Genomic DNA, 14,207 nt, shown 5'->3' on the forward strand with positions numbered 1-14,207 from the left:
ACTTCTAATGTAACACTATGGCAGCACCCAAGGGAATTTTCGAGCTCTACCCGTAGATTTTGCGGTGACGTAGTGGTCCCATGAGTGACAGAACACTGAGCCAATCACGGCGCAACTAGAGAATATTACCAACCCCTACACTCCTTATTTTCCGCTGGCTGCACCACCACCACAGAAAGCACTGAGCTAGGCTGAAACACCTGCATTTTGGAGCTGCCTTACTAAAGAAAGCAAAAAGGAGACCATGTTTGTATGCGACTTTATTAACTCAATGATTTTTTTTCTTTTTTAAAATTGTTTGCGAACTGATATGTGACACAAATTAATGCCAAAATAACATGCAAAACAGGCATCAAAAAAATTATATATATTTGAATTTTTTTGCTAAATAGGTGAGGCTCTGCCCCAATTGCCCTGAATGACGGGTCACCAGTGCTGTTGCCAAATCTTGCCCTACTGTCCATTTTTTGGAAGCATTTTGCTTACGTCTCTCAATTGTTTTCTTCTCCATTAACCCTTTACACTTTACACAAGACTGAATCCAAACCGTACGCTGTTGATTTTATGTGCATTTTACTGTACTTTTCGCTGCATTTGTTGATAACGAAATCTGAAAATACTCTGAAAATACTCTGGATTCAGATACATTCAGTAACATGATATTTGAGGTAGGTAGAACATAAGACAAATAAAAGGGTTTGAGTGAGAGGACTAACTGGTTTCCAAGTTGCCACACACCTCCAAAGTGCACAGATCCTACGTAATTTCATCACTGAAAGAAGAGTCAACTATAAGGCTTTTTTTTTTTTTTGCTCTCCTAGCTGTGCCTTTGAGGAACTAGAGCAATCGCACTTGTAGTTGCTTTGCTTGCAACACAACCCGTCTCAGAGAAACTGATCGTAATTGTAAGTCGTGAGTGCATTCAGGTGCGTGTTCCGCGGCAAAGTTTCTTCACAATACAAAAACAAGCTCATTCTGTTCAGAACAACCCAGAGTATGACACCATGTTCACAGTGATCATGTTGACACTGTATATGACATGTGTTTTATGATATGAAATGTGCAGAGCACATTTGGACTCACAGGTTTTTGGCTTGCTTGTATGACATCAAGTAGTATTTATTATAATCCTCAATGTCTCATCTTTCAAAATACATAAAAGTCCTCTAATCCTCACTCAAACAACGCAAAATTTGCAAAAGTTGCCCAATTACGGGGAGGGATGGGGGCAACTTGTCATGTGCTGTGCTCAAGTTCAGAACCGCTGTCAGTCAAAACCCACACAGCACTGTGAGCGCAGAGCCAGAGCACTGACGTCATGTATAGTATGTTACTGTACAGCCACTATGTTCCAATTTTAGTGCCCAAATCTCCCATTTTCAAACTGTATACGGGTACGAGTGTACAGGGCTATGTCACCGTCCATCTCTCCAGAGCACTGAGCACCTGTTTTCCTGTCGTCCATATCGAATGGTGCCGCTGTGGCAGTAACAGTACCCCATACCAGAGAGACAGCTAGGCCTGCCTGCAGAGATTGACAGGGAGAGAGCACGGGGTTCACTGTTACCAATCTGTTAGCTGTTTCTGCTGGCCCAGCAACACTCAACACCACATCACAGGGAATAACAGATGACAATGGAAGTGTTTCCACCCTCCCTAAAGCACAGCTCTGGATTTTCACAGCTACCATTGGAATGTGATAGAGGGGGTGTACTTGTACAACAAGCTGCCTCGTGCTACAGAAACAGGAGATGGGCTCCTGCTGCTATGAGCAGTTTTGGCCCGCATAAGGCAAGGCTCTTGAAAGGCTGCTTATTTACCATCGGAATAGATTGGAGTCATATATTAACTCCTGCAGAATTAAGCAGCTTTTACAGTAAAACTATACACCAAGTTTACATTTTGACTGGAACAGGAGTGGAGAAATATGATTGATTTCTTTCAGCATCTTGAGAGTGTCACGTATACTCTCTCTCCGGCGCTCGAGGTAGGCAGTCTGCTTATTATTACGCACACCTGTCACCATCGTTATGCGCACCAGCGCCTCATCAGACTCACCTGGACTCCATCACCCTCCTGATTACCTTCCCTATATCTGTCACTCCCTTTGGTTCTTTCATCAGGCGTTGTTTTTTCTGTTCCTGTCTCATGTCTACGCTACTCTTGTTTTGTTCCATGTTTCATTTATTTATTAAATTCACTCCCTGTACTTGCTTCCCGTTTCTTAGCGCGCACGTTACAGGGAGAATGGATGTGCGGTTAGGGACCTTCTAAAAAGGTGCTCTATCTTTATCAGCATCATAAAAGCTAATAGTATTTCAAACACACAAAATATGCATCCAAGCCGAACTGAAATCTTATCAGGTACATGTTGGGTCGATTTTTCACGTCTTTTACTTCCCTTAAAACCGGTAAAACGGATGTCGTTTGTAAATTTTGCCCAGAAAATCTTTTTTGTTTGTTTTTGTTATAACATTATCTCCCCGGTCCCTAAACGTATTTGCTGTGTGTGAGAGAAGCAGAGATAAAAGAGAACTTTACCGACGTCAACTACGCAACAATATAAACACAACATGTAAAAATGTCAGATTTTACTGAGTTACCATTTATATAAGGAAATCAGTCAATTTTAATTAAATAGGCCCTAATCTATGGATTTCACATGACTGGGGATACAGATATGCATCTGGTGGTCACAAATACCTTTAAAAAAAGTAGGGGTGTGGATCAGAAGACCAGTAAGTATATGGTGTATATCTCCCTATATTTTTCCCACTCCCCTTCAATGGCTGTGTGAAGTTGCTGGATATTGGTGGGAACTGGAACACCCTGTCGTACATGTCGATCCAGAACACCCCAAACATGCTCGATGGGTGACATGTCTGGTGGGTATGCAGGCCATTTGAAGAATTGGGACATTTTCAGCTTCCAGCTGAACAGATCCTTGTGACATGGACCTTGCATTATCATGCTGAAGCGTTAGGTGATGGCGGCAGATAAATGGCACAACAATGGGACTCAGGATCTCGTCACGATATCTCTGCATTCAAATTGCCATCGTTCGTAGCTTATGCCTGCCCATACCATAACCCCACCGCCACCAGCAGGCACTCTGTTCACAACGTTGACATTAGCAAACCGCTCACCCACACCACGCCATACACGCTGTCTGCCATCTACCTCATACAGTGGAAACTGGGATTCATCTATGAGGAGCACACTTCTCCAGATTGCCAGTGGCCATCAAAGGTGAGCATTTGCCCGCTGAAGTCGGTTACAACACCTAAATGCAGTCAGGTTAAGACCCTGGTGTGGAGGACGAGCACACAGAAGAGCTTCCCTGAGACGGTTGTGCAAACTGTTTTATCAGCTGTCCGGATGGCTGGTCTCAGACGATCCCGAAGGTGAAGAAGCCGTATGTGGAGGTTCTGGGCTGGCGTGGTTACATGTGGTCTGCTGTTGTGAGGCCGGTTGGACATACTGACAAATTCTATAAAACAACGTTGGAGGCGGCTTATGATAGAGAAATTAACAATAATTTCTCTGCAACAGCTCTGGTGGACAGTCCTGCATTCAGCCTGCCAATTGCACACTTCCTCAACTTGAGACATTTGTGGCATTGTGTTGTAAACTGCACATTTTAGTAGCCTTTTATTGTCCCCAGCACAAGGTGCACCTGTGTAATGATCGTGCTGTTTACTCACCACCTTGAAATGCCACACCTGCCAAGGTCTCCTTGGCAAAGGAGAAATGCTCACTAAAAGTAATTTAAAGAAATTTGTGCACAACATTTTAAAGAAATAAGCTGGGATATTGTATTTCAGCTCACGAAACATGGGACCAACACTTTACATGTTGCATTTTATGTTTTTGTTCAGTGTAGCATTCATTCTATTGATTTTATGACAATTTCTGGTAAGAAAGGGTTTATTTTGTCTTCCAGGTCAACAAGTGATGGCACAAGAGAAGCTGCATGTATCTAATTATAGACAAGTTGACCAAGAAATAGCCCACCAAAATGTTGTTAATTATAGACATATGTTTCTGCTTATCTAAATTGGCAAATGGTAATAATAACACTGCACCCCCTGTCAAAAAAATCGTTGCGGCATCTGACTGTAGGCTACAGTGCTTTTTCTAAATTTGCGGGTTATTTTATTTAACCTATATTTTAACAGGGAGTCACATTGCGTCCCAGTTCTCTATTACAAATGAGACCTGCAGAATACAGAAATAGACGCATCAAATACAAAGTGCAATCAATAAATAGGGGGGGGGGGGGCATCATAAAAAAACAACCACATTCCTCAGAAAAGAGGTCTTCAACCAACACTCTGAATTGCCCGAGTGGCACCAATGCATCCAACTGTAGGTTATTCTGAACATTGTTCCATAAATGAGATGTGAAATAACAAGCCACTCCCGACTGTACAGTACTAGCAACTAGGTAATCAGATGGTATTTTTCCTGGTAAGACTGAATTCACTTCCTTCAAGTCTTATGATTAACTTTGAACTCAACTTTGAGCTCCAACTTCCCTTTAACACAATTAGTCACCAGCCTCCCAATTTAACCCACCCTCTCCATTACAGACCTCTAGTCTTGTTCTCTCTACGAAAGACATATCACCACCCAACTCTCTACGGCGGAGTCCGTATCATTTTTGCCCAACATATTAATATTTGATAAGCATGAAGGGGAATCTGCATGCCAACTTTTCCCCCACCCAAATAAGCTGTGAGCAGAGCTGTAATTAGGATCCCAGTTCCAGATACATTCTGTTCTCAGCTTGAGACAAAAGCCTCCCCAAGCCTCATTTTCTCTGTCACCCGGCTAATTGTCACGGGCTTTGATGAGATAGAAAAAGGCCTGCTAACGTTGTCTAGTCTAGGCTCGCCAGCCAGCACTCTGTTTTTAGCCTGTGATTATGTGTAAATTGCAAAGGCCTGTCTTTAGTCAAATCAAAGACGGTGATTTCCTTTTTTCCCATTTTCTTTCCGAGAGGGGATGGAGTGTTGGAGAGTGGTTATTTTCTGGCTAGTCGGCCTTCACTGTTAGAAACACAGCAGTGTAATCTGGAGGGATGTGTTAGACACAGGCGTACTCACATAGCAACATATACTTAATCTCTGCTCTCTCAATTCAATTCAGTAGACTTTATTGACATGGCAAGTTAAATTACGTACATTGGCAAAGAATACGTATAACAAAAAAATGGTGGGACCAACGGCAATAATATTAGTAGTAGTGGAAATGGGATTACCATTAACAGCCAAGCTCTCTCTCTCTGGTCCCTCTCCAAAAAAAATGATTTCTATATTGGCATGAAATACAATTTTTAGATATTGCCAGAGCAGCGTAGTGGTACACCATTTCAGTAAATACTGCAATGAGGATAATGAAATACAGTTCATTTCAGTAGTAATAATAATACGCTACATTATTCCTCCTCCACCAAACTTTACAGTTGGCACTATGTATTAGGGCAGGTAGCGTTCTCCTGGCATCCGCCAAACCAGATTTATCCATCGGACTGCCAGATGGTGAAGTGTGATTCATCACTCCAGAGAACGCGTTTCAACTGCTCCAGAGTCCAATGGCGGCAAACTTTACACCACTCCACCCGACGCTTGGCATTGTGCATGGTGATCTTAGGCTTGTGTGCGGCTGTTCGGCCATGGAAACCCATTTCATGAAGCTCCCGAAGAACAGTTCTTGTGTTGACGTTGCTTCCAGAGGCAGTTTGAAACTCAGTAGTGAGTGTTGCAACCGAGGACAGACGTGGCCTGAGCTTGTGGCTGAGCCTTTGTTGCTCCTAGACGTTTCCGCTTCACAATAACAGCACTTACAGTTGACCGGGGAAGCTGTAGCAGGGCAGAAATGTGTAGAACTGACTTGTTGGAAAGGTGCCGTCCTATGACGGTGCCACGTTGGAAGTCATTGAGCTCTTCAGTAAGGCCATTCTACTGCCAATGTTTGTCTATGGAGATTGCATGGCTGTGTGCTCAATTTTATACACCTGTTAGCAACGGGTGTGGCTGAAATAGCTGAATCCACTAACTTGAATGGGTGTCCACATATTTTTGTATTTATAGTACCAGTCAAAAGTTTGGACACACCTACTCATTCAAGGGCTTTTCTTTGTTTTTACAATTTTCTAGAAACTAGAAACTATGAAATAACACACACAGAATCATGTAGTAACCAAAAAAGTGTTAAACAAATCAAAATATATTTTATGAAGTAGCCACCCTTTGCCTTTGACAGCTTTGCGCACACTTGGTATTCTCTCAACCAGCTTCATGAGGTAGTCAGCTGGAATGCATTTCAATTAACAGGTGTGCCTTAATGCGTTTAATCCAATCAGTTGTGTTGAGACAAGGTAGGGGTGGTATACAGATGATAGCTCTATTTGGTAAAAGACCAAGTCCATATTATGGCAAGAACGGCTCAAATAAGCAAAGAGAAACGACAGTCCGTTACTAATAGACATGAAGGCCGGTCAATCCGGAAAATTTCAAGAACTTTTGAAAGTTTCTTGATGTGAAGTCACAAAAATCATCAAGCGCTATGATGAAACTGGCTCTCATGAGGACCGCCACAGGAAAGGAAGACCTGGAGTTACCTCTGCTGCAGAGGATAAGTTCATTAGTTACCAGCCTCAGAATTTGCAGCCCAAATAAATGCCTCACAGAGTTCAAGTAAGACACATCTCAACATCAACTGTTCAGAGGAGACTGCGTGAATCAGGCCTTCATGGTCGAATTGCTGCAAAGAAACCACTACTAAAGGACACCAATAATAAGAAGAGACTTACTTGGGACAAGACACACGAGCAATGGTGGAAATCTGTCCTTTGGTCTGATGAGTCCAAATCGAAGATTTTTGGTTCCAACCGTCGTGTCTTTGTGAGACGTAGAGTAGGTGAACGGAAGATTTCTCTGTGTAGTTCCCACCGTGAAGCATGGAGGTGGAGGTGTGGTGGTGCTTTGCTGGTGACGCTGTCTGTGATTTATTTATAATTCAAGGCACACTTCACCAGCATGGCTACCACAGCGTTCTGCAGCGATATGCCATCCCATCTTAGTGGGACTATCATTTATTTTTCAACAGGACAGTGACTCAGCACACCTCCCAGGCTGTGTAAGGGCTATTTGACCAAGACGGAGAGTAATGGAGTGCTGCACCATTTGAGATGGTTTGGGATGAGTTGGACCACAGAGTGAAGGAAAAGCAGCCAACAAGTGCTCTGCAAATGTGGGAACTCCTTCAAGACTGTTGGAAAAGCATTCCAGGTGAAGCTGGTTGAGAGAATGCCAAGAGTGTGCAAAGCTGTCACCAAGGGAAAGGGTGGCTACTTTGAAGAATCTCAAATATATATTAAATATATTTTGATTTGTTTAACACTTTTTTGGTTACTACATGATTCCATATGTGTTATTTCATTGTTTTGATGTCTTCACTATTATTCTACAATGTAGAAAATAGTAAAAATAAAGAAAAACCTTTGAATGATTAGGTGTGTCCAAACATTTGATTGATACTGTGTTTAGTGTGTAATCATGTATACAGGTAGAACACGACTGTTGTATTGTGTAATCTTTGGTCGATAAGTTTAATAAAATAAAAAGAAATGGCTAATAAATAAACAACCAAATGTACATGGATAATGGCTACACTATGTATTTCTTGTTAGTTATATACAATGTAAATACTTCAAAGGAATGAATGGTCATGGGATGTCCCTCAGGCTCTGGCAATCATATACATATCTGGCGGTAATATTTGCAGTTTCTCCCTCACCCAGAATAATTCCCAGCTTTATGTTATTAGTAAATGCACAGAAGTTGGGAATTGATTGAGATATTTCCTTGAAAAAATATCTTATTTGTGAGTTTTTCTCACAGTGAAGGAAAAAGTGCATCTCTGTCTCTTCCTCCCCTGTCGTGCAGTGACCACATAGACACTCCTCTTTGGGTAGCCATGTCTTTTTGTGTCTCCCTTTTTTGGTGTCCTTTTCTTTATATTTACAATTTAAGGGAATGGTCCGAGTTCCACTTGGCATGCATTATTTGGTAGTTTCTTTTGATATGTAGGATAATTCTGCGGAATTCTGTATGTAGATTTTCTATTTGGTTTTTCTCCCAATGCTTATAATTGTAAAAACAGGTTGGACCCCCGAACCTCTATTCTCTAGTCTCTGTTTTTTCTCTCTCTCTATGGTCTTTCTGTTTTCTCTCTCTTTCTAGGGTTTCTTTTTCTATATGGTCTCTATGTTTTCTGTCTTTATGGGCTCACTCTGGTCTCATTCTGGTCTCTCTCTCTCTCTCTCTATGGTCTCATTCTGGTCTCTCTCTATGGTTTCTCTATATGGTCTCTCTCTTAGAGGTTGACCGATTTATGATTTTTCAACACCGATACCGATTATTGGAGGACCCAAAAAAGCCGATACAGATTAATCGTCCGTTTAAAAAAAATATATATATATATATATATATTTATATATTTTTTTAAATATATATATATATATATATATAATTAAAAAAAAAAATAATTTTTTTTTTAATAATATATATATAATTTGTAATAAATGACAATTACAACAATACTGAATGAACAATGAACACTTTTATTTGAATATAATACATAAATAAAATCTATTTCGTCTCAAATAATAATGAAACATGTTCAATTTGGTTTAAATAATGCAAAAACACAGTGTTGGAGAAGAAAATAAAAGTGCAATATGTGCCATGTAAAAAATAATTAAAAAAAAGCTAACGTTTAAGTTCCTTGCTCAGAACATGAGAACACATGAAAGCTGGTGGTTCCTTTTAACATGAGTCTTCAATATTCCCAGTTAAGAAGTTTTAGGTTGTAGTTATTATAGGACTATTTCTCTCTATATCATTTTGTATTTCATATACTTTTGACTATTGGATGCTCTTATAGGCATTTTAGTATTGCCAGCCAAATCTCGGGAGTTGATAGGCTTGAAGTCATAAACAGCACTGTGCCTCAAGCATTGCTAAGAGCTGTTTGAATGAATGCTTACCAGCCTGCTGCTGCCTACCACCGCTCAGTCAGACTGCTCTATCAAATATCAAATCATATACTTTATTATAATATAATAAACACACAGAAATACGAACCTTTGGTCATTAATATGGCCAAATCCGGAAACTATAATTTCGAAAACAAAACATTTATTCTTTCAGTGAAATACAGAACCGTTCCGTATTTTATCGAACCGGTGGCAACCCTAAGTCTAAATATTACTGTTACATTGAACAATCTTCAATGTTATGTCATAATTTTATACAATTCTGGCAAATTAATTCCGGTCTTTGTTAGGAAAAAATGGCCTTTCAACAGTTCGCAACGAGCCAGGCGGCCAACACTGCTGCATATACACTGACTGCTTGCACTGAATGCAAGAGAATTTCCCTATTGCCTGCTAACATTAATTTCTTTTAACTACGTATGTAGGTTTAAAAATATATACTTGTGTATTGATTTTAAGAAAGGCATTGATGTTCATGGTTAGGTACATTATTGCAACCATTGTGCTTTTTTCGCGCATGTGCTTTTGTTAAATCATCGCCCGTTTGGCGAAGTTGAAGTAGGCTGTGATTCGATGATAAATGAAAAGGCACCACTTTGATTATATGCAACGCAGGACAAGCTAGTTGACCTAGTAATATCATCAACTATGTGTAGTTAACTAGTGATTATGTGAAGATTGATAGTTTTTTTATAAGATAAGTTTAATGCTAGCTAGCAACTTACCTTGGCTCCTTGCAGCCACAAGGTCCTTTTGACGCTGCACTCGCGTAACAGGTGGTCAGCCTGCAACGCAGTCTCCTCGTGGATTGCAATGTAATCGTCCATAATCGTTGTCCAAAAAGGCAGATTACTGATTGTTATAAACTTGAAATCGCCCCTAATTAATCAATTAATCGGTCAACCTCTACTCTCTCTATATGTTTTCTGTCTCTATGGTCTCTCTTTGGTCTCTCTCTTTCTATATGGTCTCTGTCTATGGTCTCTCTCTCTCTCTGGTCTTTATGGTCTCTCTCTCTCTGGTCTTTATGGTCTCTCTCTCTCTGGTCTTTATGGTCTCTCTCTCTCTGGTGTCTCTGGTCTCTATGGTCTTTATGGTCTCTCTCTCTCTCTCTGTTCTTTATGGTCTCTCTCTCTCTCTCTCTGGTCTTTATGGTCTCTCTCTCTCTGGTCTCTATGTTCTCTCTCTCTGGTCTCTCTGGTCTCTATGGTCTCTCTCTCTCTCTCTCTGTTCTTTATGGTCTCTCTCTCTCTCTGGTCTTTATGGTCTCTCTCTCTCTCTCTCTGGTCTTTATGGTCTCTCTCTGGTCTCTCTCTATGGTCTCTCTCTGGTCTCTCTCGCTGATCTCCCTTCTGTTAGACTAGCATGGGCTCCCTCTGAGGCTTGTTCTCTCTGTCTGGGTCTGAGCTCCCCCCCCCCCATTGTCCTTGGCATTAATGGTTCCATGTATTTGAACTAGTACATCTGTGTCTACTTTTAAACAAATTATAAAGCAGTCGATTAGGTAAATGAATTAGCTAGTTCAGGGCTACAACAAACTTGTGAAACGTTTGGGGGTCCACTGGGCAGTGTTGAACCACTCGATTTTCTATAACTGTCTGGCTGGCTTGTGAAGGCTCATCTGTGGGATCTGACTTTTCCTCTTTGCAGTTTGGCAGTTTGTGCTAAGGAGTTATTTTAAGCTTTTCAATATAGATTTTCTTGTTGCAGGGAGTATTTTGTTCTTCAGCTCGTCAGCCAGAGTTGAGTCATGTCACCTCCCTCTCTCCTGCGGCGGTAATGACACCTCAGTCCATGTCAGTCGCTATTCCTCTGTGGAGAGGTGTCACTCTCGACAAGCGTGCCCTCACTTTCCACCTTGTCACCAATCAGAAAGCTGGAGGCCATTTTCTGTCACACACACAGTATGTAGTGGCTGTTGGTCCTCTCTGTTCACCTGGTGCAGCCGGTACTAGCTCCTGTGCATTGTGGTGGCCAGACGCACGCACAGAGAGAGAGAGAGAGATCACACTCTTCTTGCTTGTCCATACATTCCCCTGTCAAGGGAAAAAAAATACACGTATTGCTATGTTTTCACCCGTAGCTATTTGTCTTATCTTCGTTTGTCAGATTTTCATTTTTTCCTTATTTTAGTCTGTCACATTGGAAACAGGAAAAGCAGACCGAAACGGACTGCGATTTTTGTTTCTTGTTATTTGAAGTTGTTGGCAATGAGCCAGTGGATCGTTCAAACTGTTGACAGGCGTTCATTTGAGGGTGACACACACACAGGGCGGGTGGTTGAGGGTCTGTAGTCATGCTGGTGCCGTTCCCATCTAAGGGACTGAAAATAGCCTATGGAGCAGATGGCTCAGTTTTGAACTGATGCGTAGCCAGCGAGCCAGGACACTTCGATTGTAACTAACCTCAACTAGAAGAAATGACGTATACTCTCTTGAACTTTCATGTAGCTAGGCTATTTTGCTTTGTTCACATCAGATTTTTTTTTTGTGCGCTGTTATTAATCTGTGTTGCCGCTCTCGTGGTCGGCAGATGCGAGTGCATTTTTTAATTTTTTTTTCCCGATTTGGGAAAATATTTATGCTATTAGCAATTGCTTAATATTAGAAGCACAGTAATATTTCTGGCAGTGTTGTCAAACTCAGATTATCCCCCTTTTAAGGGAATAATTTATCTACCGCATCCCAGGGTTGTGATTGGGAGAAAAGAGCGGTATACCTAAACTGTTTAACCTGTAGCCAAGGCTTTGTAACCTACATGGTAAATCATGGCTGGCGTTGGTCACAATATGCCACAATAGCAATGTGTCAGCTATATGAGGGGGTAGTAGCCTAGTTGGACCTATCTGAATGTGCACATGATAGAAGTTAGAGGTAAATAATATCAAATACACTGAACAAAAATATAAACGCATTTTGCGAAAATGTCAAAGATTTTACTAAGGTATAGTTCATTTAAAGGATTCAGTCAATTTAAATAAGTCAATTAGACCCTGATCTACACACATACCTTTATTAAAAGAAAATGGTAGGGGCGTGCATCAGAACCGGTCAGTATCTGGTGTGACCACCATTTTCCTCATGCAGCGCGATACATCTCCTTCCTCATAGAGTTGATCAGGCTGTTGGTTGCGGCCTGTGGAATGTTGTCCCACTCCTCTTCAGTGGCTGTGCGAAGTTGCTTGATACTGAAACGCGCTGTCGTACACGTCGTTCTAGAGCAGGCCTGGGTAACTCCAGTCCTCGGTGTCCTGATTGGTGTCACAGTTTTGCCCCAGTCCCAACTAACACACCCGGCTCCAATAATCACCTAATCATGATCTTCAGTTTAGATTGCAATTAGTTTAAATCAGCTGTGTTTGCTAGGGATGGGGGGGGGGGGTGTGTGACACCAATCAAACCCCCCCCCCGAGGACAGGAATTGCCCAGGCGTGATCTAGAGCATCCCAAAACATGCTCAAAGGGTGACATGTCTGGTGAGTATGCAAGCCATGGAAGAACTGGGACGTTGTCAGCTTCCAGGATTTGTGTATCGATCCTTGCGACATGGGGCCGTGCATCATCATGCTGAAACATGAGGTGATGGCAGCGGATGAATAGCATGACGATGGGCTTCAGGGTCTCGTCACGGAGCCATCGATAAAATTCCATTTTGTTTGTTGTCCGTTGCTTATGTCAGGTGGATGGATTATCTTGGCAAAGGAGAAATGCTCACTAACAGGGATGTAAACAAATTTGTGGACAAAATTGGAGAGAAATAAGCTTTTTGTGTGTATGGAACATTTCTGGGATCTTTTATTTCAGCTCATGAAACATAGGACCAACACTTTGCATGTTTCGGTTATATTTTTGTTCTGTATATAAGAGAAAAAGACAAATGTAATACAGCTGACAAAAATGAATGTGTGTGTGTGTCCATCATGTTCCCAATGCTCTAATCAGGATCTCTTCGCAGGGGGCACCGTGTTTGTGTGGTGGTGTAAATGACTGCATGTGTGTATCTGTGTGTTTGTTTGTATGGGCCATATTGGGTCTCCCATGGTGTGTGGGATGAGATACTGTAACTGTCCCCCTCAGAAGACCAGAGGGGAGAAGTCTGTATGATGACACACCACACACACACTCGGGTGGGTTTCCGTCACACAGCCGGTCTCCTCCAGGGGGATTGAGTAACTAGAGGAACGACAGACAGACAGACGCCTCTACATCCGTGTTCTTCTTTCTGGTCTATCTGCTCCGTCACTGCATTGCTCCTGCCTGTGGTCTGAACCGTCTAACCCAACCAACTTTACCAGCGTCATACTTGAGCAATAAGGCCTTAGGAGGTGTGGTATATAGCCAATATACCACGGCTAAGGGCTGTTCTTATGCACGACACAACACGGAGTGCCTGGATACAGCCCTTAGCCGTGGTATATTGGCCATATAGCACACACCCCCAAGGTGCCTTATTGCTATTATAAACTGGTTACCAACGTATGACAAAACATTATTTTTTTTACTAATTGAATGTGGTATATGTTCTGATATTCCACGGCTGTCAGCCAATCAGCATTCAGTGCTCGAACCACCCAGTTTATAATTCCAAATATACCAGTGAAATCTCTGTGACATGTGAATTACGAGTGGTAGTGTAATCACTTCGTAAAACAATTATGTACGTGTTCAATTATTAAGTGACGTGCTGTGCTATTCAAGTCCAGATTGGTCAATTACTCTTATTTGACGCGTCAGATGACGAGACGGGTACTGACCAAAACGGCGTTCGATACCTACTAACCTACCGTAGGTTGCCTTAGTTAGTTTTTTCCGTGGTAGGGGTGGGGGGGGGGGGGGGATGTGTAATCAGCTAGCCAGCGGGGGTGAGAAAGAGGGAGGGAGAGAGCAAGAGAAATGCACATTTTCAAGTTTTATCTGTTCTCTGGAGCTACACCACCACCGCCGCCATGCATTATTCATCAACCATGTTCACGCAAGCCTTAAACTGCACCAGCACCAGCCCTGGAGACCTCGAACTCATGCTGCACTCTTTCTCTCTCTCCTCCCTAACTCTCTCTCTCCTTCCTATCTCTCTCTCCCTCTCTCTCTCCCTCTCCTCCCTAACTCTCTCTCTCTCCTCCCTATCTCTCTCTCTCTTCCCTATC

General features: G+C 42.0%; 1 protein-coding gene across 1 annotated transcript in view; it reads left to right on the forward strand.

The window, feature by feature from the left end:
• Positions 1 to 14,207, forward strand: part of gtf2e1 (general transcription factor IIE, polypeptide 1, alpha) — a 41,162-nt gene that overhangs the window by 21,241 nt on the left and 5,714 nt on the right. The window lies entirely within an intron of this gene.

This window comes from Salvelinus alpinus, chromosome 14 (assembly GCF_045679555.1).
Source record: "Salvelinus alpinus chromosome 14, SLU_Salpinus.1, whole genome shotgun sequence".
In the NCBI taxonomy this organism is placed as follows: Eukaryota; Metazoa; Chordata; class Actinopteri; order Salmoniformes; family Salmonidae; genus Salvelinus; species Salvelinus alpinus.